Source organism: Ctenocephalides felis, unplaced genomic scaffold (genome assembly GCF_003426905.1).
Source record: "Ctenocephalides felis isolate EL2017-DRISC unplaced genomic scaffold, ASM342690v1 CF-g0.4_SCAFFOLD_01886, whole genome shotgun sequence".
In the NCBI taxonomy this organism is placed as follows: Eukaryota; Metazoa; Arthropoda; class Insecta; order Siphonaptera; family Pulicidae; genus Ctenocephalides; species Ctenocephalides felis.
The window spans coordinates 149,039,661-149,064,988 of record NW_020538040.1 but is presented as its reverse complement, the minus strand read 5'-3'; the positions used below and the strand labels follow the sequence as shown (position 1 = coordinate 149,064,988).

General features: G+C 29.4%; 2 protein-coding genes across 7 annotated transcripts in view; one reads left to right on the top strand and one right to left on the bottom strand.

Moving 5' to 3' along the window:
* LOC113378014 (ATP-binding cassette sub-family D member 2) overlaps nt 1-25,328 on the top strand; it is a 191,183-nt gene that overhangs the window by 75,502 nt on the left and 90,353 nt on the right. The window contains exon 1 of one of the 4 annotated variants that reach the window (XM_026618502.1): nt 5,469-5,589. The exons of 2 other annotated variants lie outside the window; for them this stretch is intronic. The gene's annotated coding sequence lies outside the window, so the exon portion shown is untranslated. Of the gene's footprint in view, nt 1-5,468; nt 5,590-25,328 lie in introns of those variants that run through there. One more of the 4 variants, XM_026618505.1, reaches the window with a different exon arrangement.
* Nucleotides 1-25,328, bottom strand: part of LOC113378015 (adiponectin receptor protein-like) — a 292,576-nt gene that overhangs the window by 189,387 nt on the left and 77,861 nt on the right. Inside the window, exon 2 of one of the 3 annotated variants that reach the window (XM_026618513.1) lies at nt 5,192-5,411. The exons of the other annotated variants lie outside the window; for them this stretch is intronic. The gene's annotated coding sequence lies outside the window, so the exon portion shown is untranslated. The remainder of the gene's footprint in view (nt 1-5,191; nt 5,412-25,328) is intronic. 3 annotated transcript variants of the gene reach the window in all.

Genomic DNA, 25,328 nt, shown 5'->3' with positions numbered 1-25,328 from the left:
TTGGTAATAAAACTTTAAAGAATATTGTGAGCATTACTATTGCAGAAAATTTATTTTAGTTTAAAATATTAATTGCTATTCAGAATTATCGGCGCAGGTTGAATAGAAAAGCGTCACTTGATCTAAGTCATCAATTTTCCTGATAAAGATTGAAATAACTTAGTTATTATTTACAAGAAATTATTTATAAATAAATAGTTAAGATTATATCAATGTCAATAAATTATATTATTGTTAATATTATAACGAATAGGAAAACAACTATCGATTTGTTTTTCCAACATGTCCGTTTACGGCTGACAATTGTAAATTCCCCAAATTTACTAAATGTCCTTAACTGGACAGTTGTAAATAAAATAGATAATAAAGGAAAAATGCTATTCCATACAAACATTATAATTTATAATTATCTGTGGGGGCAGTTTTGTAAAAATGAGCAAAAAAGCATTATTAAAATTTTTACAATTCTCACGGTCAGCATTAAAGTTTTTATAAATAACTAAGTTGAAGTGAATCACGTGTTGAGTCAATAGCAAAATCGCTTACTCTATGATGAAAATTTATAAAAAGTTGTTTATTGCAGATGTAAAAAACAACGAGTTTTCTAATTACGTCTGTTATGGCCGTAACCTTATTTTGGATCAAGAATTTAATTGTATAGAAATTTGTACAAGCGGACGACAAACACGGTAAACACTAAATATAACATAAAAACTAGAAGTTGTTTGAACACGTAGAAAATAATATATATGAAATATTGTACAATGAAACAATGGAGTAGGTTGTTGATGTACGTGATAACCTATTTGTTTGTAGCTGCAGAATATCATCTTGAGCAGATGGAAAGACACTTGAAAAAATGTCAAAGAATAATAAACAATTTTATAAAATACAACGGTCTACAATATTAGTATACAGAATGATGTGAATAATAGTATTAGGGTAGAGCGGGGCTTAAAGGTCCGCGGGTAAGAGGACCTTACAACCATCAATATCAAAAACAAGTAAAGTTACAAGTAAAAATAGCTTGTTACCGGAATTGCAGCATCAAATAGAAAAAAATCATCAGTATTAGAGAAATAAAATTTTAATAATAGATATAAAACTATTTTAAGAAGTATTATCACAACAGCTCCCAGGACTCATAAGCTCAGCGATTAAAATGCCTTTAAAAAACACACTAATAATAATATATATAAAAAATAACAACACTCATCATTTTTATAATATATTTATTAAATATATTGTAAATTATGTTGAAATAGTTATATTGTATATTATATTTGAAAATATTTAATAACATTAACTGATGTATCATAAAATCAACCATGTAAGCAAAATAACTAATTTATTTTTATATATTAGGACGATAAGATAACATAGTAATAATTGGCAAACGGGCGTATAGATAACTTTTATTAATTTTTTATGCAATATAACTTTGTGACGTTTATTAATATTTTCATAGATTACGTATAAATTAAAAAATATTAAAAATGTATGCAAATAATAAATTATCAGATGATAGCTATAATCGTTTAATTAAATTTGGACTTCTTAGAGCCACTCGTGACATAATCAGTATAATCGTGAGCTAGTACAGATTAGTCTAGGTTTGATATCAAGCAGTATGATATCAAGTTTCCACTTGAGGTTATGGCTCTCAAATGTAATCTAAAGTAAAAATCACCTTCTGCGGATATTGATGCAATATATGAGTATCTACAAAAAATAAACTAAGCCGTACTACTCGTCTATATTTCTTAACACTTTGAAAAATTATTATATTATTAAAAAAATATCGGGTTAATTGCCAATTTACGTTTTATGGTTTACATTTAACATGTAACTTAAACATTTGTTTTTTTTACATAATTTCGAGACGTCAATGATGTAAGAATGATTCTCTCAGGAAAATGTCAAGAACTATTATTGTATAAAAATATGATGTGCATAACTGCGTAATTTTTAATAAAAACTAGCTGTAAGTGAAATTCTGTCTTAAGGCAATTAGGGCATCGTGCCTTAAGGCAAATTGCTGGAACTTCCCGTACCAAAAATTATTATTTTTTTAAAAACGATTAACATTTTTGAAAAAAATTTACTTCGAAATAATTAGATTTTTGAAAAACTAGGAATATGACAAAAAATTACTTTTTTTTGAAAAAAAAATTTTTATTTGAAAAAAAAAATTTTTTTTTTGAAAGAAATTTTTTTTTTTGAAAACAAACTATTTTTTTGAAAAGAAAAATGTTTTCTTCATTTTGACATATTTTGGAAATTCTGAACTTTTTTTCAAAGCAATCGTACTGCTTGAACTGCATAGAGACGAATTGTCACAGCGCAAGTGCCGCGCCTCCGTCTAACGCATTGGTACGGAACCCATAGAAATGTGAAAAAAAATTATACTTATTGTTAAAATTTCTATACAATATCTGATAATTTGATGTGCATATGTCTAATCATCATTTTTAACCGCCGAATGGCATTTTTTTTTACTTTTTTCATTAGATCTCCGAAACCGCTAGACCTGCCTTCATGAAAATTTGATCAACTCTTCATCTTGCCAATACAAGTAAAATGTTTTTTGAATTATTCAAATCGGACGTTCCGTTCTCTTAAAAACTGAGTTACCGTTTTCGGCACTTTTTGCCCCGTATCTTCGGAACGGCTAGACCTAACTTCGCCAAAAACTAATCAGCACGTTTCCTTATCAGTACAAATCGAATGTTTTTTGAATTATTCAAATCGGTTGATCCGTGTTCCCAAAATCGTCGACGAAAATTTGTATCCGCACATACATACACACACACACACATACATCCATTTTTTCTAAGGTATGCCAAAATGTTCAGAAACCTCTGAAACGTAAAGATATATAAAAATTTTCATTTTCGATTTTTTTGCGATTACTATAACTTACCCTACGGGAAGTTAAAAAATATGATCACAAAACCTAACAATAATTACTTATGGGATAATTTAGTTATTGTTATGTCTGCAATATAAATAATTTTGATAGCAATTTCTTTCCGATGATGTTGACCAAAAGCTCAAAAGAAGCTTTGTTGCTCTCTAGCTGTGTTTGGACTAGGATTCAGAAAAAAAGTCTGCAAAATGCTTCTAAAATCGTTAATTTCAACTACATATAATACGCAAAAATAACAAAAAGTTATATTTAGTTATCCAAATATATATCTAAAAATGTACTCATACAATATTTACAATTACAGTTGTAATTGGACAAGTTATTAGAATTACATTAAAAATGTTACTAAATGATTTAGATTTTTGAATCTAGAAATCATGATACAAAACTTTAAATAGATTTGAAAAAGGATCATAACTATATTTCATTTTCAAACTCGTCGGATTTTTGGAATTCAATGCTTCGGATTTATGGACTTCCTGCAGGATAATCGTAGTCAATAGTAATCGCAAAAAAATGAAACGAAACATTTTACGATTAGAAAAATAGATGACATGTGTGGAAACAATTTTCGGATTTTGGTAGTACAGATAAACCGATTTGAATGATTCAAAAAGCATTCGATTCCTATTGATGGAGAGACGTGATGCTTAGTTTTTGGCATGCCCAGTCGTTCCGAAAATACGGAGCAAAGTGTACAGAAGATATAAATTAAGTTTTTAAGAGAACAGACCTTTCGATATGAATGATTCAAAAAACATTAAACACACACGTGTGTGTGTTTGGATACAAATTTTCGTGACGATGTGAGTAAACAGAGTTCAACCGATTCGAATGATTCAAAAAACATTCGATTCCTATTGATAAGGAGATGTGCTGATTAGTTTTCGGACAAGGCAGATCAAGCCGTTTTGAAGATTCGGTGCAAAAAGTGCCAAATATGGTAATTCAGTTTTTGAGAGAACAGAGCGTCCGACTTCAATAATTCTGAAAAGATTTTATTTGCATTGACAAAATGAAGAAAAAAGAAGATTAAATTTTTAGGAACGGCGGTTTTGGAGATCTAGTAAAAAAAAGAGAAAAAAATGCCATTTTGCGGTCAAAAATGATAATTTTATAAAGATTTTAATAATGGGTAAAAATTTTGTTAATATTTCTATGGGTTAAGTAACATTGTTCATCTGTTAGACTGTGACGCAGCGCTTACGCGCTTCGTTATTCTGTTCAAAATTTTCAAAATATTTCGGAATATAAAAAAAATAATTTTTTCTCAAAAAGGTCAATTTTTAATTGTTTTTTCTTAAAAATCATTTTTTTCAGTTTTACGAAAATTTTGAATCTCTTTCGAAAAAAATAATTTTTGGTGCGGAAAGTTCCAGCAATTTGCCTTAAGGCTCAATGTCATATAGCACTAGTTGGAAATCAATTAAAACGAATGTCTTTATACCCATGCTGGTTTCAAGATACTGCTAAGTTACATATTTTTAAGTCTTATTGGTATTCTCCATTCACGCGGGTTTTAAGTATATCCTGCCATTCTTGTTAAGACTACAAAAGTAATTTCATATAATCAAGAAAAAAATATCATAGATATGTTACTGCTGAATAAGTCAGCTCAACATCCAATTTAATCATAACGTATGAAGATAAAATCTAGTAAAAATTCATACAAATCAGTGTACGAGGCCACCTGGCTCTCGCTGATACTTTTTCATATACCTGTGCCTGTGTTGAGAATCTTTGCATAAAAAGCTAGTTAAAGTTCTATAGCTTATTTAATTCAAATGAATAATTTTAACTTTGCTTCATCAAATCCGATTGATTAAGTTTTGGTTATTACCTATTTATAAAATAAGAATAATGAAAAATACATTATTTATAAAATAAAAATATTTAATTCTCCTCGAACATTTCATTGAGGGGGCGTCCATTAATCATGTGAGGTTTTTAGGGGGAGGAGGACTTTAACGGATTTAAAAAAAAGTCATACATTTTCAAATAGAAAAACAAAAATAATTGTCTTTATACCCATGCTGGTTTCAAGTTAGATGTTGTTAAGTCTCCTGTAGTATATCCTGCCATTCATGTAAAGGCTACAAGAGTAATTTCATATAATTAGAAAAAAAATCGTAGATATGTTACTGCTGCTTAAGTCAGCTCAACATCCAATTTAATCATAACGTATGAAGATAAAATCTAGTAAAAATTCATACAAATCAGTGTACGAGGCCACCTGGCTCTCGCTGATACTCTTTCATATACCTGTGCCTGTGTTGAGAATCTTTGCATAAAAAGCGTCGTTCGTAATAAGTTCCCCCACGGGCCCAAGTAGCGCCGAAGCCGTCAGATCGTTCCCGGCCGCAAACGGCAACGGAGTAGCGGACTCGTGTTTAGCGTCATTCGACTGCGCGTTCAGTCCAGTCGCGAGCAGGCAAACGCGCGCACGCCATCCGAAAACCCGTTCGAAAGACGCGATGACCTGCTACAAGGAGACATAACAATAACAATAATACAAAAACCTTTACAAATTAATATATCAGTTATTACTAGTGCTCAATTGTGGAACACAGGAGTGATTCATTTTCCATTAGTGATCAGTGCGCGACTAGTGACAAGTGCGTGCCGGATAAGACAACGCCTGGTGCGATAACAGAAGAAACGTTAGTATTTTTTTTCTAAATTTATATTGAATGTTTTTCGAACGGGATGTGAGCACGTTTTTGCGTACTGCGACGATTGTCGGGCTGACAGCTCATTGTATTGTATCACGCCATGCGCATGTCCTGTTCATAGCCTCATCAGTACATGTGTGGGTTCACGACTCTATAAACTCTACGCAGCGACAGCTGTCTTCTCTATTGATAATAAACTCAATTTATTCGACAGATCAACATATTTTATTTCAATTGTAAGGATCATTTCAAAATCTCATTTTAGCTCCTTTAATTGACCAATATTTTTCAGAACTATTGTGATGAATGAATCACCGCACTAACGAAATAGCGGTTTTACACAGGGGGGTGCGAGGAGTTTTGTTGTGTTATTTTTGAATTAATATATCTTCTGCTTTTCTAATTGACCAACCGAGAGCTTCTTGTATTGTACATTTTTGAAAACATAACAATTGCGATTTATGAATCACCGCACTAACGAAATTGCGGTTTCACATAGAGGGAGGTTATGAGCTTGTTGTAACAGTATCTTTTTCAAATTAATATATCTTCAGATCCAGTAATTATGTTTCTACCAAATAAAGATGAATAAATGTTGTAACTACACATCTACCGAATCAAGTAAAAACTTGTGGTGCATGGCATCGTGTCTTAAGGCAAATTGCTGGAACATCCCGTAGCAGATTAAAAATTCGTAAAAATATTAATTACAATTGTTTTAAATATTTTCAAAGACAAAATTAATATTACTATATATTTATTCGTTCAATAATATACAGTGACGATCTTATCGCTCAAAACACTTGAGAATGTTTACATTAACAAGAGGTGCCGAATAAATCCATCTGAGGAAATATTCCATACGATTAGAATAACGCATTTGAAATATGAAATAAATACATTTGAAGTATAAAACTTTGTATATTTCCGAAAATAGTAATTTTTTTTTTTAATTTTAAAATGTATTGCATATTTGCGCCTTGTATTGCATACTTTTCAAAACAATTGTAATTTATGAATCACCGCCCTAACGAAATCGCGGGAGCTTGTTGTAACAGTTTTTTTTTTCAAATAAATGAATAGATACTACAACTATTCTTCTACCGAATCAAGTAAAAATAATTTTATAACTTTTGTTTATTAAGGATCATTTCAAAGTCTTCTTTTAGCTCCTCTAGTTGACCATCAGAGAACGCCTTGTATTACACATTTTTCAAAACATGACAACTGGCATTTATGAATCACCGCACTAACGAAATCGCGGTTTTACGTCTAGGGGGCCTAGGAGCTTGTTGTGATAGTATTTTTAAAAAAATTAATATATCTTGAGATCCATTGATTATATTACTACAAAATAAAAATGATTAGATACTGTAACTATTCCTCTACCGAATCAAGTAAAAATAATTCCGTAACTATTGTTTATTAAGGATCATTTCAGAATCTCCTTTTGGCTCCTCTAATTGACCATTGAACAATCGAGAGCGCCTTATATTACACATTTTTCAAAATATAGCAATTAAAATTTATCAATCACTGCATTAACAAAATCGCTAGGAGCTTGTTGTAACAATTTTTTTTGTAATTAATATATCTTGAGATCCACTGATTATACCTTTTCAAAATAAAAATGATTCGATACTGTAACTATTCCTCTACCGGATCAAGTAAAAATACTTCTATTACTATTGTTCATTATTCACAATTAATCATTTTCTAGAAATTGTTACCCGGTGTTTGGGGCTAGTTGTAATATCTACCTGAGACAATTTTACCTTTAACAATTTATTCTTTGCTTATTTTTTTAGAAAATTAACTTGATTATTAAGTAATTTTTCTCATAAATCTTGTGTTTTACCGCATGAAATAAAATCAAATTTTGGACAGTTAGAGAAAATTAAATAGCCTTTCTAATGATGCTATTTAAAAATTAGTTCAAACAACCGCACTACCCGAAAATTCAAAACAAAAAACTATTTTCACTTTTTCATGCACTAAAAAATAATTATGCAACATAATTTGTTATTAATAATATAGTACACACCGATGTGAACAGAATGGCGTTATTTGTTTGTCGATATATTCTACAGATACGAAAAAAAACGACTTTGAATAAAGGGGTCACTTTCACACATTTTCAATGATATCCCGGCCAAATGATGAGCTACGGATTTGAAATTTTGTATATCGGATTTTCTCGAAAATACCTATAAAATGGCATCAAAATCATTTAAATACCGCGGCGGGGCCAATTCTGTATGGAAACACGCCCATACCCTTTATGATAGTTCAATTTTACAATGACGCATCTGCACAGTTCTGTTTACTGCGTCGGCCCGCGAGACAGTTGCTATGACAATATTATGGAGTACGCTTCACTAGTCCAATGAAGACAAAAAAAAATAATATTATTTACCCCCGTTACAATAATCCTTTGCCCCCCCCCCACTTGTTAAAAAAGCAGTATTCATTTTGCGAAGCAATTATTGCATTTCTTGTATGATATAATCGCTTCTACGCCAATCGGTATGGCCTCATTACTCTTGTATAACTGTCACTTTCAAAGTTTGCTCTAACATAAACTGCGGTCTCCGGTGTTAGATACAAAAATATTTAAAAGCTTGTTAGTTTTATAAAAACGCAATGTAGAAAAAATTAATATTCTAGCCAAGCAGCGTTTCCCACGTGCTTGACAATCAATTGTTGTGCTGTGTGAACTGCTTTTCAAAATATATAAATGACAGTGACATAAGAAATAACACGTGCTATTCTTTTGTGATATTATAATGGTTCATAGATTTTTTTATGTCGGTCGACTACTTGGCAGTATTTGAAAGGAATTTTTATAAATATACCGTAAAAATTACGGCAAATGTTTATGAGTCATGCGACACGATCGGTTTCTTTTCATATTTATTTGAATATGTTTATTATGTTACAAGCAAAAAAACTAGTATAGAGGTTGAAAAGGAAATTGCCACTTGATATAAGTCAACATTGATTCTTGATTAATTTGAATAGTTTTGTTTTATAATCTTGAGATTATTATAACTTATCTCTTGAATGAAAAATTTACTATTGAGTTGTTTTTCCAACTTATTATCATAATACAATTTTTTTTGTACAACTGAGAATTGTGAATGATCAAATTTGCAAAATGCCCTGCACTGGACATTAGTAAATAAATATATGGAAAATACAGACAAAATGGTATAAATGGACAAAATGACACAGTGGCCTTATTGATAATAATAATCCTGTCAGATGTTGAGCGTCATTGTCACAGTCTTGTCGCAGTAATTAGTTCAAACGTATTTCGCGCTTTGATATGTTTTTTGGGAACCTATTCATTGGCATTCATAATCATTTTCCATTAAAATCAATTAATTTATGCCAGTAATAGTCATTTCAATCAATATTATTGCAATAATCAGGTGTTTGGTAGTATTTTGATTGGTTATTTATTTTCGTTCAATTTTGGACAAAATGACATACTTACACAATGGACAAAATGATATAGTACTTTTTCGCAAGAATTAAAGGCTCAAGAAAAAAAATTACAACCTGTCAAAGGTGATTGGCTTTTAACTTCTACTCCAAAAATGCAAAAAAATAATTGCTGAAAACAGATCAAAAGATCTACCGGTAAAAAGAAGAGACTTGCATTCGTTGCAAAACCCTAGAACCCTATTGATATTTATGAGAGAACCCTAGAACCTTATTGATAGATATGAAAAAACAAATTTGTTTTTTTATTTTGTTTGAAATTTCATTGCTGTATTTGAAGCCGTCTAGCGGCGAGGTATTGCATTTTATATATTATTATTCCACGGGGTTTGATAGTGCTCAAAATAAGCTTTAAAATGAGTACTTTTAAGAGTCTGTTTTTTTTTTCATTTAAATCTAATAGTTTTATGAGGGCCATTTCCACCACAATTACAATTAATCGTATTACATTTAGAATTAACTTGGTTCAAGACATTCCAAAATATCACGCAAATTGGAGCACAGTAAAAAAATTCATACTCAAAACGTTTGAGTAAATATTCCGTATCCAATGCCAAACATATGAATTTTTGACACAATGAAACTTCTAAATAATTTTTTGAATAAGTATTTTTTTGTATTGTGATTTTGTAAAATAATTCAAAACACGACCGCATTAGTTAAAAAATATTAATCTGTCAAATTGAATTATATAGGGTATGTTTGATGTGCAATCGCACTGACTGTCGACAACCATCAGACGCTTGTGCAGACTTATCTGCCAAACCATATACTGTATCTTATATTATTTTAATTTTTGGCACATCCCAGCTGCTTTTCGGCAATAATTATGTAGACATTACATTTTTCTTATTTATAATCATAAATATATTATATTCTAATATTGTTTTATAATTAGCTCATTAGTGAATTAAAATTTTTGGCAGATGACAGCTTTCATTTGTTTTCATTGTCAAACTAGGCTTCAAATATTTTCAATGTCAAACTACGATAAGCGGTTTTTTGTATTTTTTTCCATTTATTTCTTCAATCTAACTATATTTCTCTAACCACAACAATCCTGGAAAATTCCCTTAATAAACTTCAGAAAGATTTATCAAAATCCGAATAATCGTTTAGGAGAAGTATCCTTTCATACATCACTACAGAAGAATTATATATATATATATATATATATATATATATATATCTTGTTTTTCTTTCCCCTTTCGTTTCTCACAACCCTCTCCCACTCCTTCATTACACGTGCGGACTACACTGCGTTGTAACCTTGATCAGTGTCCACAATGCAATGCTATCAATAACATTAAATATAGGAGGGCAATATGTGCTCCTTATTTCTCGTTTGTTAATATAATAGTATTTTATTACTTCACATAAATTTAGTGTTCAATCAATTTTACATCGTAATTAACTTTTTCTTTTGTTTTTCCTGGTTTGGAATGTATAATTTCCTCCTTTTATATATTTATATTTATCATCAACTGTGTATTTATGTTATACGTTTTTTTAGATTACTGAATGATGACACACATCAAGTGTCGAAACGTTTAATGGAATAAATAATTTTGTTATTTAATCTTTTTTTAATTCGACGGTTGGGCTGCAAAAATATTATACACACATATATATATATATGTATATATATATATATATATATATATATATATATAATAGTACACATATATTCTTGGCGTTGTGATGTTCCTTTTCGAATGATAGTAAAGTATGTAATGTATCATAACGGCTCAAGAGAATGGCTCGTATCATTGTATTACTCGTAGATATCGTCTTGTCTTGTCTTGTCCGTATGCACATCATCAAATGCTAATTCGTTGCGCAAGCAATGCCAATAGCAATCTACCGATACTAAGGCCACAAGAGAACATTTATCTTGACCAGGACAGGCCTCTATGTCGATGTCTTGCACCATCAAACCAGATAAATGATTGTCGGCCGGCTGGCTACATATTACAAACACCTACTTATCGTTATAGAGTAGTAAAAACTGTTATGATATTTATATTTGGCTAGTCTTGCAAATGAATATTCTTATATTTGTTTATGAATTAAGAATGTGCCTTTAAGAAGAAACAATTTATATTTATTTTGTTTACGAATTGTTAATCATGAAGTCATTTTCAAAGACTCAATGCCGGCATAAGAACACTCTTCAATTGTTTCTGTTTATTTTTTAACTTCCCGTAGGTTAAGTTATAGTAATCACAAAAAAACGAAAATAATTTTTTTTATATATCTTTACGTTTCAGGGGTTTTTGAACATTTTGACATACCTTAGAAAAAATGGATGCATGCGTGTGTGTTTGCGGATACAAATTTTCGTGGACGATATCTATAACATGGATCAACCGTTTTAAATAATTAAAAAAACATTCGATTCTTATTAATAGGGAGACGTGCAGATTAGTTTTTTGCAAAGGCAGATGCAACCGTCTTGAAGATACGAGGCAAAGAGTTCCAAAAATGGTAATTAAGTTTGTGGGAGAACGGCGCGACCGATTTGAGTAATTCAAAAAATATTTTACTTGTATCTAGAAAATGAAGAATTTATTTTTGGGAAGGCCGGTTTAACGGTTTCGGATATCGAGTGAGGAAAAAAATGCCATTTCGCAGTCAAAAATGATCATTAGACATAAATATATTCAAAATAAAAAAAATAAGATTTTACTTTTTTTTCAGAATTTTGTAGTAATTTTCACTTGGAAACATATGTCTATCTCGATTTTTAATTAAAAGTTGGAAACCGATTTCACTACATGAATCAGGTTGTCCGCACCTAAGAATCCTACCAGATCGAAGGATGTAGTTCTTAATAACTAAGCTAGGTGAAAGCCCTTACATGTTAATGAAGTTACTAAAAACTTACATGGTAACAGAATATCTAAAACAAAAATTTTACACTGTATTAGGTATTGATTTTTTTATCGTTTTCACTAACATGCTATCACTACGAATTTTTTAGTTATCACTCATTATTATTGGTTATAACTATTGACTCCAAGTACTAAATGTCTTACAAGACACAGCTGGTATTTAATTTGAATAAAAAAAAATAAAAAAATAAATATTTTATTCTATCCCTGGACACAATTTTGGTAATGGATAATAATGAGTATTTTGAAGTTTTACGTTTAATTCGAACACTATTACATTTTAGTTCATTCATAAAAATTTTATGGATTTTCAAACTTATGCTTGAAAATAGAGAAAACAGCAATTTGGAAATTTACTAAACATTTTGTTTACAATTAGTGATTCTCAAACGATTTTCAAAAGCGAAGACTTAAAATGCTCTTGAATTGCAAGGACAAAACACTTGAAAATAAAAATGAAAAACATTTTAGTTCCTTCATAAAGATTTTATTTATCCTATACTCAAAAATATACAAATCAGCAATGTGGGAATTTAGTTGAACGGTTTACAATTTGTCAATCATCAAACGAATTTAAGAATGCTCTTGAATTGTTAGGATAAGATTCGTTGAAATAAAAACCGATAGCATTTTAGTACATTTATAAATATATCAATAATGACAAGATTAAACATTAAAATAAAAAGACTCATGCTTAAGAAAGATGAATGAATTTAATTAGACATTGTTTATACAAAAGTTTTTCTTCAAGTTACACATTAGCACTTAATCATTTGCCATGAACTTTATTTCATCTGTAATATTTCACATAATATAAATTATTATTTTTTATTAGAATAGCTATTTATGTAATAATAGCTATAATTAAATGGCAATTTAACGTCAGAACATCTGTCATCTATCCGAGTCCTAGAAAATAATTGTTTCTCAAATACCGAGGTGAAAAATGTATTTATTTAGGGCGGTTAGCCCTATTTCCTTGAAATAAAATTGTTTTATGTAAGCAAGCCTTGATATAAAATTGCTTTCATATGAAATGGCGTGAATGTTTATTATATTCTCATATTTATTATATAATTCACAATTCTTATAATACATTATTATAATTATGAATTGAATCGACTATGAATTTGATAGAGATCCACAAGTATATTTGAGAATCTATCTTAAAGTTTGTATAGGGTTTATAGAGCAAAAATTAATTTCTTTCAATGTAGGGGGGTCCTTTTAATTTTAAATACTATTAGAGCGAAAAAATTGCTTAACAGTAAAAATTTTTAATTTGCTATTTATTGCTACGATGAATATTAAAAAATATTATATTAGGAAATTTATATTATGTGATCTGTGAAAATTGTTAAATAAATCTGTTCATATGCTTGTTTAAATTGAATTCAAATTTTTAGAAAAAAATTGCAATTTGAATAGTGTGATCTGTGAAAATTCTTAAATAAAGCTATTTTCTGATCCTTTAATTTGAATAGAAATTTTTTTAAAAAAAAATAGCAGTTTTGATAATTTAAGTAATATGACATTGTTCTTAAATATATCTGTTCTTCTGCTTCTTTAAATTGAATTGAAACTTTTGTTAAATTTGTTGTTGATAACCGGAGCTTTTAATCATAAAATATTATATACAATGAAATTAATACGAATAAACGTATAATTGACTGATGAAAAACTGTGGTAAGAGTGATGTGATATTTGAACTTTCTTAAATAAATTTTCTCTACTCCTTTAAACTCTATTGAAATTCTTTTAAAAACATTGTGTATTTGAATAGTGCAATATCCGTATATAAAGCTATTCAAGATATATTTAATTTATTTAAGAATAAATTCTTAAATGAAGCTTTTCTTCTGCTGCTTTAAATTGAATAAAAATATTTAGAAAAAATAATGATTTGATTGGTGTTATATGACAAAATTCTTATATCTCTCTTTTCTAATATTCTATTAAATCTATTAGTCTCTCTTTTTTAATATTATATTAAAATCATTGGAAAGTTTGTTTTAAATAACTGAAGCTTTTAATCAAGAAATAGTATATACAATAAAATTAATATAATTAAAACATATATATATATAAATTAAATAATAAGAAATATTTCTTTCTTAAAGTCGCGGTTGTGTCTATAATTTTTTAGGCTAATTCAGTGAATCACTCAAATAGATACAATTGCCTAATATCTTAATGTATTTCATTAGTTAATTTATTATTACCTTCAAAGTAGCATACGTTCATAATAATATTGGGCCATTTTCAGAAAGAAATTAATTTAATTGATCGACAATTGGTATTAATTGTCCTGATGAGCTTTAACGAAAAAGCCCATTATTTCGATTGGTATGCTTTACAATGGTATGACAAAGAAAAAATTGCTTTATCATTAAAATAATAAATGAAATGCACATGCACTCTTCTACGACTGTACTTATCCTACTATTAACTACATATGCAGTAATATATGAGAAAGCGAAATTAATGCAGAAGTTCATTGTTCGTAATTAGCAACAAAATACAAAATTATGGTACTTTAAAATTTTTGGTATTGACTTCAATATTATAATTTGATAATTGAAGCTTGTTACTTCCTTCTGTATATATCAACTTAGACCCACTGACATCATTACAAATTGGAGCGTTTTATTTTGAATTCCGAAGTCTTTCGTCCGCGTATAAAACAAGTTTTTTACTTATATGCACTTCTAACCGTTTATTTCAATCATTGGGAACTTTTTATATTTATAAATTTCTTCTGATCAATGATGGCCATCATGCGATATTAAAAAATTGTGATCCATTATAGTGATATTATAAATTATTTTTATAACATGTACATGCAGTGAAAAATAATGAATGGAAAATTTACTGTAAAGAAAGTTGTTGATGGAGTTACCCAACAATTACTGTAAATACTGCTTTGCTTGGAAATGTTTTGCCAAAGATTGTTCTGGTAAATGGATTTTATTTATATACTACTATAAACAAAAATAATTAATGGAACTTGGCGCCAGTTAAACTTACATTTTTAATAATAGAGTTAAAATAGCTGGACTTAAAAGCTTTCAAATTTTAAGCTTTAAGCCTTTTCACTCGGATGCCGCCGCTCCAGCGTTAAAATACTTATAAATCTCGCATTTTGCGAGTGGAAAGGGTTAATATATCTTTGCATAACTAAATTGTTAATCAAGTATATATTTTCGAGTCATAGTTCAGATTACAAACTTTATTTAATATTTGAGTTGAGAAAATAGACAAACATCAGTGATGAAGAAATTTGGTATTTTTTAACTTCCCGTAGGGTAAGTTATTGTAATGGGCCGAAAATCGGAATTGAAAATTTTTACATTTCTCGACGTTTTGAAGGTTTCTGTACGTTTTGGCATACCTCAGAAAAAATGGATGTGTGTGTGTGTGTGTGTGTGTGTGTGTGTGTATGTATGTATGGATACAAATTTTCGTCCACGTTTTCGGGCGTACGGATCAACCGATTGGAATGGTTCAAAAAACATTCGATTCCTATTGATAGGGAAAAGAGCTGATTAGTTTTTGGCAAAGGCAGGTCAAGCCGTTTCGGAGATACGGAGCAAAGAGTGCAGAAAATAGAAATCGAATTTTTGAGAGAACGGAGTATCCGATTTGAATGATCTAAAAAACATTCAATTAGTAATGATTGGGAGAAGTGTTTATTAGTTTTTGGCAAAGGCAGGCCCAGCCATTTTGAAGATACGGAGCTAAATATGTAAAAAATGGCAATTTTTGAGAGAACTAAGCGTCCGATTTAAATGATTCAAAGAACTTTCTGCTTGTCTTAACAAAATAATTGATTTTGGAAAAAAAAATTTTGTTCAATTTTTTTTTTTTTTTTTTAAGTTTTTTGTATATCGAAATATTTCAGATTTTATTTTTAATTCTGACTATAGTTCTAATATACTTTACAAATATTTTCAACTCTGCAATTCAGTTTATATGATTCTTATAAATATTAGACAATGTTACAATATTTATAATAATCTATTTGAAAACATTCAGTATTCCACGAACATACGGTACGGGAAGTTCCAGCAATTTGCCTTAAGGCACGATGCCATAATTGCCTCAAGACAAAATTCCACTTACAGCTAGTTTATTTGATACATTTGCACATAAAGTGGCATCTAATAATTTAGTATACAAAGCTTAAATTTCTTACTTATTTTGATGTGCTTTATGAAAAAAGTCGATTTAAGAGATATTTATGGATAGATCAATGTCTTAGGAGTACATTTAGTAGCTAAAATGTTTTTTTACTTATTTTTAAAATAGAGAAAAACTGCAGGAAAAAGTTTACAATGTTAAACAAATGACAGCGTGTTTGTCCAATATTTCATAATTTTTGCTCTTTGTTAATATTTTTGTTATTATTGCAATAGTTCTTGAACAAACAATAGTTCTTAAAAATTATCAACTCAATTTGCTATAATTGTCCATAGCTGGTTTTGTTTTGTATAGCAAAATGGATTTACGCATACCAGACTAGTTCTTTTGTCTGAGTATGTTAGACTCAATAAATAATATTATTTAAAACCTGTGCTTATCTTTTGCCTCTTGTCCCCACGGAAACCGTCATTACACATTACTCCATGGGAGGAGGGTATAGAATTCAATAATTCCCACTCTCCCAGTCTCATTTGGTCCTATTCGTTTTTTCCTTTGTACATTTATTTAATTGTCAATACTAATACTTAAAACCTCTTGTACAGCGTTTAATTATATCTTCGTGGCACTGCCTTTGGGCAGGTCCGTGAGCTGAGTTAAACTCCAACTCGATTCAGGGAAGAATAATGTGAGAAACTTCCTATTGCCGTTTCACACCGCAGTGCTCGAAATCGGCTATTTTCCATTGGAAACATATTTTTGATCTATAGTTTCAAGTAAAAATTGATATCACTACCACGTGATATCAGGTTATTCAGAGCGTTGGTTCGAGCTCACGAGGCAGTGCGCTTAATAGTTGCAAACACCTATACTTCAAACCATAGTACAAATAAAATATAATAAGAATTCGTTATTAATCAATAATCAATTTTTGGGAAGGCAGGTCTAGCGGTTTTGGAGATCCAACAAAAAAGTAAAAAAAATGCCATTTGAGAAACAAAAATGATCATTAGACATATGCACACCAAATTATTAGATATTTTAATAATGAGAACAAATTTTGTTCACATTTCTATGGGTTTCTTATCAATGTTTATCCGCTTCAAAAAAGTCAATTTTTTTTTGAATTTTTATAAATTCTCAAGAATTTTTTTTTCAAAGTTCTAAAAAAATGTAATCTTATTTTAAAAAATATATTTTTGGTACGGAAAGTTCTGGTAATTTGCCTTGTCATGCACCCTAGTGGTCATTCAATTTTGGTATCAATCGATTTAGAAAGACTTGAAACATCGAGAATTTTCGAGAAAATGTTTCAAAGTACGTCTATAAGATATGATGTTTTTTCAACGTTCATGGTTTATAAAAAAGAAAATATTCCTTTATTTCCGATCGTTTCGTTTTATAATCTTACATACCACTCGCGATTTTATTATTTTTGTTCACTTGCTATTTTTTACATTTTTTGTACTTTCCTATAGCCAACTCATTTCATAACACTTTTCCGCCACTCCGTCATTTAATCTTTTGTAACACTCAAATAATACTTGAATTTATTTAATATTACCATAAACGGCGCGCAAAGAGAGCTTACCTTTTGTACCTCGTGGCTTTCATAACGAGACACTTCAGAAAATCATTTCTGACATGAATAGCATGCAACTTACATAAAATAATGTAATGCAGCGTTGCAAAACTTAACTTTCTGTTCTGTATTCGCAATATTTCAATGACTTAATTCATCGCAATGGTGTTATCATTTACACTCGACACGATTGTCATGAATTTTTCCATTCATTTATAATCGACATTCAGTAATTGCAAATTTGAAAAGATACTGATTTAAAATTCTCGTTCAGTAAAAGTAATTTTAGCTCAAAAAGCCTATTGTCGCTATTATACCGAACTGACCATAAAATAGAAATCTTATACATTTTAATTCCTGATTTGGCTTTTTAGGCATGCAAATAAACTTAAAATTTATGCCATTAAATAATTTGTACTCATCCTGGTATTGTATGATTTTACTGTATTTCGTTATATTATGTTATTTTCTTTATTATCAAATCTTAGGCTGTTGGTTTTATAAATAACATTTTAAATAGCATATTACAATTTATGTATTTTTCTCTATTAACGCAGCAATACCGGATAAGGGTTATTTTCATTTGGAAACATATTGCTATCTATATTTCAAAGTGGAAGCCGATGTCTCTACTGCTTGACATCAGGCTGCCCAATGCTGGTATCGAACCTGGGACTCCTGATTCAAACTATTTTTGATTGTCTATAAATATTTTGCAATATCATATCTTCATCTTCGATGTAAAAGCACTAACAAGATGTATGAAAATTATGATCATTAGCAAATCAAATTACTGGTAAAGCTGCAATTTGCCAATACAAATATTTACAAATATTGCAAAATAAATAATTCTAAAATTCTAGTCAAATGCCTTGCTTAAAAGTATAATAACTATATATAATTGTTGTGCAAGGTAATTTAAATTGTTGGTTTGCATTTCAGTGAAATCCCACTTTTTTAGTGTTTCAGTAACACTAGATTTGTAAGGTTAATATGAATAACAACAAAAAAATCAAGAATTCAAACATGCAGCATTACGTTTCAAAAATCGTTTCTAACTACCAGAAAATTAATTCTTACTAAAAGGGACAATTCTTGTTCTGTAAATATAAAATTTGATTTTCATTGGTCTTTGTATTATATTTGTCTAAAAGTCTGTAATCATAGATTCCTAATTAAAGTTATTAACAATTATATATATTATAAGTACAATTAAGAAAATAGTGTGTGACAAAAGGAAGTTTAATGTCCAAAATAAGATTAATAACATATTTGATAAATAACCGGTCATTTAAGTATTAACTCTTTTGAAATAGGTGTTTTCCCAAAAGAAAGATCTATAATCTTACAATTAATTTTAATGTTATTTACTCATGCAATTATAAATATGAAATAAAAATTAAAAAAAAACAGAGCACAGACGCAAAAATTCCGCGACGTCAACCACTAGAACCCGCTGGTACATTTATGAGACGATTAATTGAGCAACGTGAGGGTTCTCCTTATTAGTAAAAGGTGAACTCGAATTAAAGAAATATATTGTGTGAGATTTTCCCTCACTAATTCTCTTCAATTGGTCTGTTTTCTATAAGAAGGATATTTTTTTAACTTCTCGTAGGGTAAGGTATAGTGTATAGTAATCGCAAAAAATCGAAAATTAAAATTTTTATATAGCTTTACGTTTCAAAAGTTTCTGAACATCTTGGCATACCTTAGAAAAATGCATGTATGTATGTGTGTGTGTGTAATCAGATACAAATTTTCGTCGACGATTTCGTGAATACGAACCAACCTATTTGAAAAATTCAAAAAACATTCGATTCCTATTGATGGGGAAACGTGCTGATTAGTTTTTGGAAAAGGCAGATGGTCAAACATGATAATTAAGTTTCGAAGATGGTCAAACATGGTAATTAAGTTTTGGAAAGAGCGGAACGTCCGATTTGAATGATTCAAAAAGCATTTTATTTGTATTGACTAAATGAAGAACTGGTAAAATTTTTGGAAAGGCAGGTCTAGCGGCTTTGGAGATCCAATAAAAAAGTAAAAAACATTTGACGGTCAAAAATGATCATTAGACATATGCACATCAAATTGTGAGATATTTTATGAAGATTTATTAATAAGAACTAATTTTGATTGTATTTCTAAGAAAATTTTGAATTTTTTATAAAAATTTGTACGGAAAGTTCCAGCAAGTTGCCTTAAGGAGTTATGTACACTGATTTCTGCTGTTACTTCTTTTTTAATATATATTTTTACTTGTAATTATTTTTACAATATAGTTAAAAGATGCCTTTATAGAAGAAATAGAATAGAAGAAACGATGCCATGCACCACTAGTTATCTATATTTTCAAGAGGAAATAGAAATCACTACTGCATGATTTCAGGATATGAACACAAAAACTTGTTGACAAAGAACATAATAGTTTCATAAAGGATTAACTTTGTTTGTTTCCCAAATTTTGTAAAAATTTTGGTAGAATTCTACACAGAGCACGTCAACCATCTGATCTCACTAAACTGCATCAGTGGTGCTTTTATTTATTTAAGCAAACAATTACTTTCACATAACCCTCAGTGTACTATATACTTGTTCATCTCGTATCCCACTGTTTTTTTTCTTGTTTTAGAGAAAACGTTACAAGAGTTGCTGATTCATAGGCAGACAAACTCATTGCACAAACTAATCGAGCGGCGTGTTTACGCTTTAAGGTGTGAATTGCCTCGTCTTATCTGCGTCATAGCGCGGCTCTATAATATTTATTTTCGGCAATCCAAAACGTTCCCATAATAATACATAGAGGAAAAATTATTTTCAAACGTTGTTTTATAACAATTATAAAATACTGATGTTTTAATTGATAAATGAAACAACTTTAAAGCGCTGTTTCAACTTATGTATAGTAAGGTGACCGTATTTTTCTGCCTGATATCTGGGACGGATTATAAGGTGTGTGAGAGCGGGGGGAGGGGGACGGCTGAGCTAAAAATTTATATACATATTTTTCGGTTTATTTTTTCTAATTGAAATATATTCAAAAAATTGTTGGCATTCAAAACATTTTTGAAAATCCGGGACAATCCAGGACAAAATACCTAAAACCGGAACAAATATTGCTTTTAGAAAAAGCCGGGACGCAAGCCGGAAAATCGGGACTGTCCCGACCAACCCAGGACGTATGGTCTTCTTATGTTAGTCAAAATGAAAACATGTTTTTCATTTGTATTTAAGAAAATCACATTTATTCTTTAATTTCCCGTAGGGTAAGTTATAGTAATGATCAAAAAATCGAAAATGCATTTTTTTGTATATCTTTACGTTTCAGAGGTTTCTGAACATTTTGGCACACCTTAGAAAAAATGGATGCGTTTATGTATGTATGTATGTATGCAATTTTTCGTCGACGTTTTCGAGAGCACCGCACAACCAATTTCAATTATCCAAAAAGCATTCGATTCTTATTGATAGGGAGACGTGTTGATTAGTTTTTGGCAAAGGCAGGTCTAGCCGTTTCGGAGATACGCAGCAAAGAATGCAGAAAATTAAAATTAAGTTTATGAGGGAATGAAGCATCCGATTTGAATGATTCAAAAACCATTCCATTTGAAGAATTGTTTAAAATTTTGCAAAGGCAGGTCTGGAAAATCCAGAAAAAACGGTTAAAAAATGTCATTTGGCTGTCAAAAATATCTGATTTTAGTCTGTTTACGTCAACAAACATGAATACGTATCTTAAACTTTCAAGTAATTTAAAAAAAAATCAACAAAAATGGTTTTAAAAAAATTCATTATTTTCAAAAAAGGCAATTTTATTAAATATTCAAATCTATGTATTCAAAATTTCAAAAAATGTTCAAAAAATTCAGAATTTTCAAATAAAATCTAATTTTTCATTTCAGAGCTTTTAAAAATTGGATGTTACGGTACGTGGAAGTTCATGCAGTTTTCTTTAATGCACAATGCCACTAACCACTAGTCTTCTTTAATTTATAAGCATTTATAAGCATTATTTATATAATGCATTTAACAGAAATATTTCGAAGTGATACATATATCGATGTTCAATTTTACATATTACATTATTATACTGATATTATACTCTTTAGATATTGAAATTTTATTTATACTAACGAGTGCATTCGAAAGAATATTTAGGGCCGTTTGCACGTTAAGGGATTTTTAAGTTACTTTTTCAATTGAAAGACTTTCTCATAATCATAATATCTTTTTTTCTAAAAAAAGGAATTTTTGCCATTTTTGCCATTTTTGCCATTTTTGTACTTATTGTCTTATATCTAGAAAACACTGGACCTGCCTTTACCAAAAAATAAGCAACATGTCTGCCATCAATACAAATCAAATATTTTTTGAATCATTCAAATCGGTTGATCCGTGGTTTCGACATCGTGGACGAAAAATTGTATCCAAACATACGCACTTTCAGACATACAGACACACACATACATCAGTTTTTTCTAAGGTATGCCAAAATGTTCAGAAGATCTGAAACGTAAAGATATATAAAAATTTTCATTTTCATTTTTTTTTTTGCATTTCCAATAACTTTAAGGAAGGGAAGTTAATGAATAATTAATAAATAAATAAAAATTCATAAAAATTGAACGCATTATTTTTGCCCAAATGTAAGTTCACAATTTAATATGCAAAGCATTCTTAGTTTGTTCACAACTTCTAATAATATTTAAATAAAAATGTTTGTTAAAATTCTACACTTACTGCATTTATAAATTAAATGAGAAAAGGTAATAAAAGTAGCGTAATGAGCTGAACTAATTTGAAGTTATCTAATATATTTTATTTGTAGAAAATTTATATCTTTAACTTCCCGTAGGGTAAGTTATAATAATCGTAAAAAAGTAGAAAAAGAAAATGTTTGCATATCTTTACGTTTCAAAGGTTTCTGAACATTTTTGCATACCTTAAAATAAATTGATTTATGTGTGTGTGCGAATATAAATTTTCGTCGACTATTTCGAGAACACGATTTAACCGATTTAAATGATTCAAAAATTATTGAACACACGATTGCTTGGGAAAAAGTTCAAAATTTTCAAAAAATAGCAAAATATGATAAAAATTTCAAATTTTTGAAAAAAGTACTTTTTTTTTTCAAAAAATACAAAATTCTCAAAAATCTCATTATTCAAAAGTTTTCAACAAATTTTGAAGCTTTTTGAAAAATTTCAACTTTTGGTAGAGGAAGTTCCGGCCATATGCCTTAACACCACTAGTTATTTCATGGCTCATTAACTACTTTTTATCTGAGTTTTGCATTTACGAATAATACTTATTTTTCCGCGTTTGAGAACCACTGCTCTAAACAAATAGCAACAGGGAAGTACATATTACACATACCAAATAATCCATCCAGTGTTATTTCACATTATTCACAGCGGTACAATCAATCAGTTTTCTTAACAAAATGATTTGCTAACCTCAAATGAAAGGAAAAGTGGTCCTTTGTGTCGGCAAGAATTATTGTATTATCAATATAATAATGTAGACATTACGTTTTAATATTATATAACGATCTTTTTTACACATGTTGCGGAAGTTTTTTCTTTCAATAACCGATGTAATTAGAGAGTTGTACTGATTTCAAAGTGGCAGCCCAACTTCGTTATTTGTGTACGGAATTCATAATATGAGAATAACATAGGCGCAACTGAATCGGATTCTGGAATGCCTGTGGTCCATCGGATATATTATTATAGAAATAATTTGGGTTCCGTACTCAGAGACTTGAATAGACCCTATTATTTTTATTTGGCTGCCTATATTTTTGTCTTACCCATTATTGGTATGAACTTCCCTTTTTCTTGCATATTAACAGATGCTACTTTTGAAGATAATTCGGTTCTTTTATGGATTATTGGTTATAGTTATGGTATTTTAATTAAAGATTCTGGGTTCGATACTCGTTTCAAACAGTCTCATGCCAAGCAGTAGTGACATCGGTTTATACTTAAAAATTTGGTTTATTTTGTTGATGTCGAGTATTTATGACATAGAATATGTTGGCGCCGATGTCACTTTAAAAATCCATTATGTTTTTACATAAGAGAATTTTGTTTGTTTCTAATTAAATTTGTATGTCAGAATAATATAAGTATTCTATGAGCATTAACTATAATGTAAAGTAAAAAAAGAAAAACTATAATAATAACAACAAATAAATAGAAATAATTATAAAAATAATAATAGTAATAAATATATTAATAGAATGAAAAATTGTTCCATTGGCCCATTCATATGAAAATTTTCATAAGAGGAAATAATCATCTTATCAATTAGTCCGACTCTATTTATTGTCAAATGATATACAATTACTTGGATACCAATAAATATAAAGTTTATGATTGAATAGAGATAATATTTTGACACTTGTTTAATAATAGAACGACCTAAAGATACATCTACGCGAAAACAACTTGAATTCAAGTGCAAAATATATATACTAGCTCTTATGTTTCAATACCGAAAATACCGGTATCCTTAATCGGTATTAAGAAAATTTAGACAGTATACCGTTTTTTCGGTGTACCGGTATACCAATATACCGGTATACCATTATTGCATTTCCCAATTGCCATTATCGTAAGCGATTTATATTTTATATTTTTTTATTAATGATATACAATGGTATACAAATAAATAAATACATACTTGTAATTTACTCTACAACAGCACATATATGAGTATATTCGTTATAATATTAAATTGTATATATTCATCATCTATAATTAATAAACGAAACCTTTATAATTATTAAGTAAAGTTGTTATTGTGACATTTTACGTCAAGTATTAAAAAATATAATAAAATGCTTATTCTCTGCAATTATTCGTTACTTGAATCAGGTAAGGTTTTTAAGTTTGATAATATTTTGAAAATTTTTTCTTAATTTCATTTTATCATTTTGTTTTGTAACTTCTCGTTATAGTAATGGGCTGAAAATCAAAAATGAAAAGTTTTGTTTATCTTCAGGTTTCAGGGGATTCTGAACATTTTAGCATACCCCAGAAAAAATTGTTGTGTGTGTGCGTGTGTGTTTTGTGGGTCCGCAATTTTTTGTCCACGTTTTCGGGCGCACGGATCAACCGATTTGAATGGTTCAAAAAATACGATTCCTATTGATAGGGAGATGTGCTGATTAGTTTTTGGAAAAGGCAGGTCCAGCCTTTACGGAGATACGGAGCAAAGAGTGCAGAAAATAGAAATCGAGTTTTTGAGAGAATCAAAAAACATTCAATTTGTAATGATTAGGAGAAGGGGTTATTAGTTTTTGCCAAAGGGAGGTCCGGCCTAGTCAAAGATACAGAGCTAAATATACAAACAATGGCAGATTTTGAGTAGTTTTCTTATTATACTGTTTTTTACATTCTTTATTAAGCTAGAACTCTTACAACTATCTTAAATAGGTTACAAGTAATTTTGAGATTATTTTCTACATAGGTATTCCCGATTTCAAATTCCAAATGATCATATAAAAATTTATAAAATTATTCAACCATGTGACTAATATACAACAACTGATATATATGTACATATATATTTTTATATTTAATTCATATGAT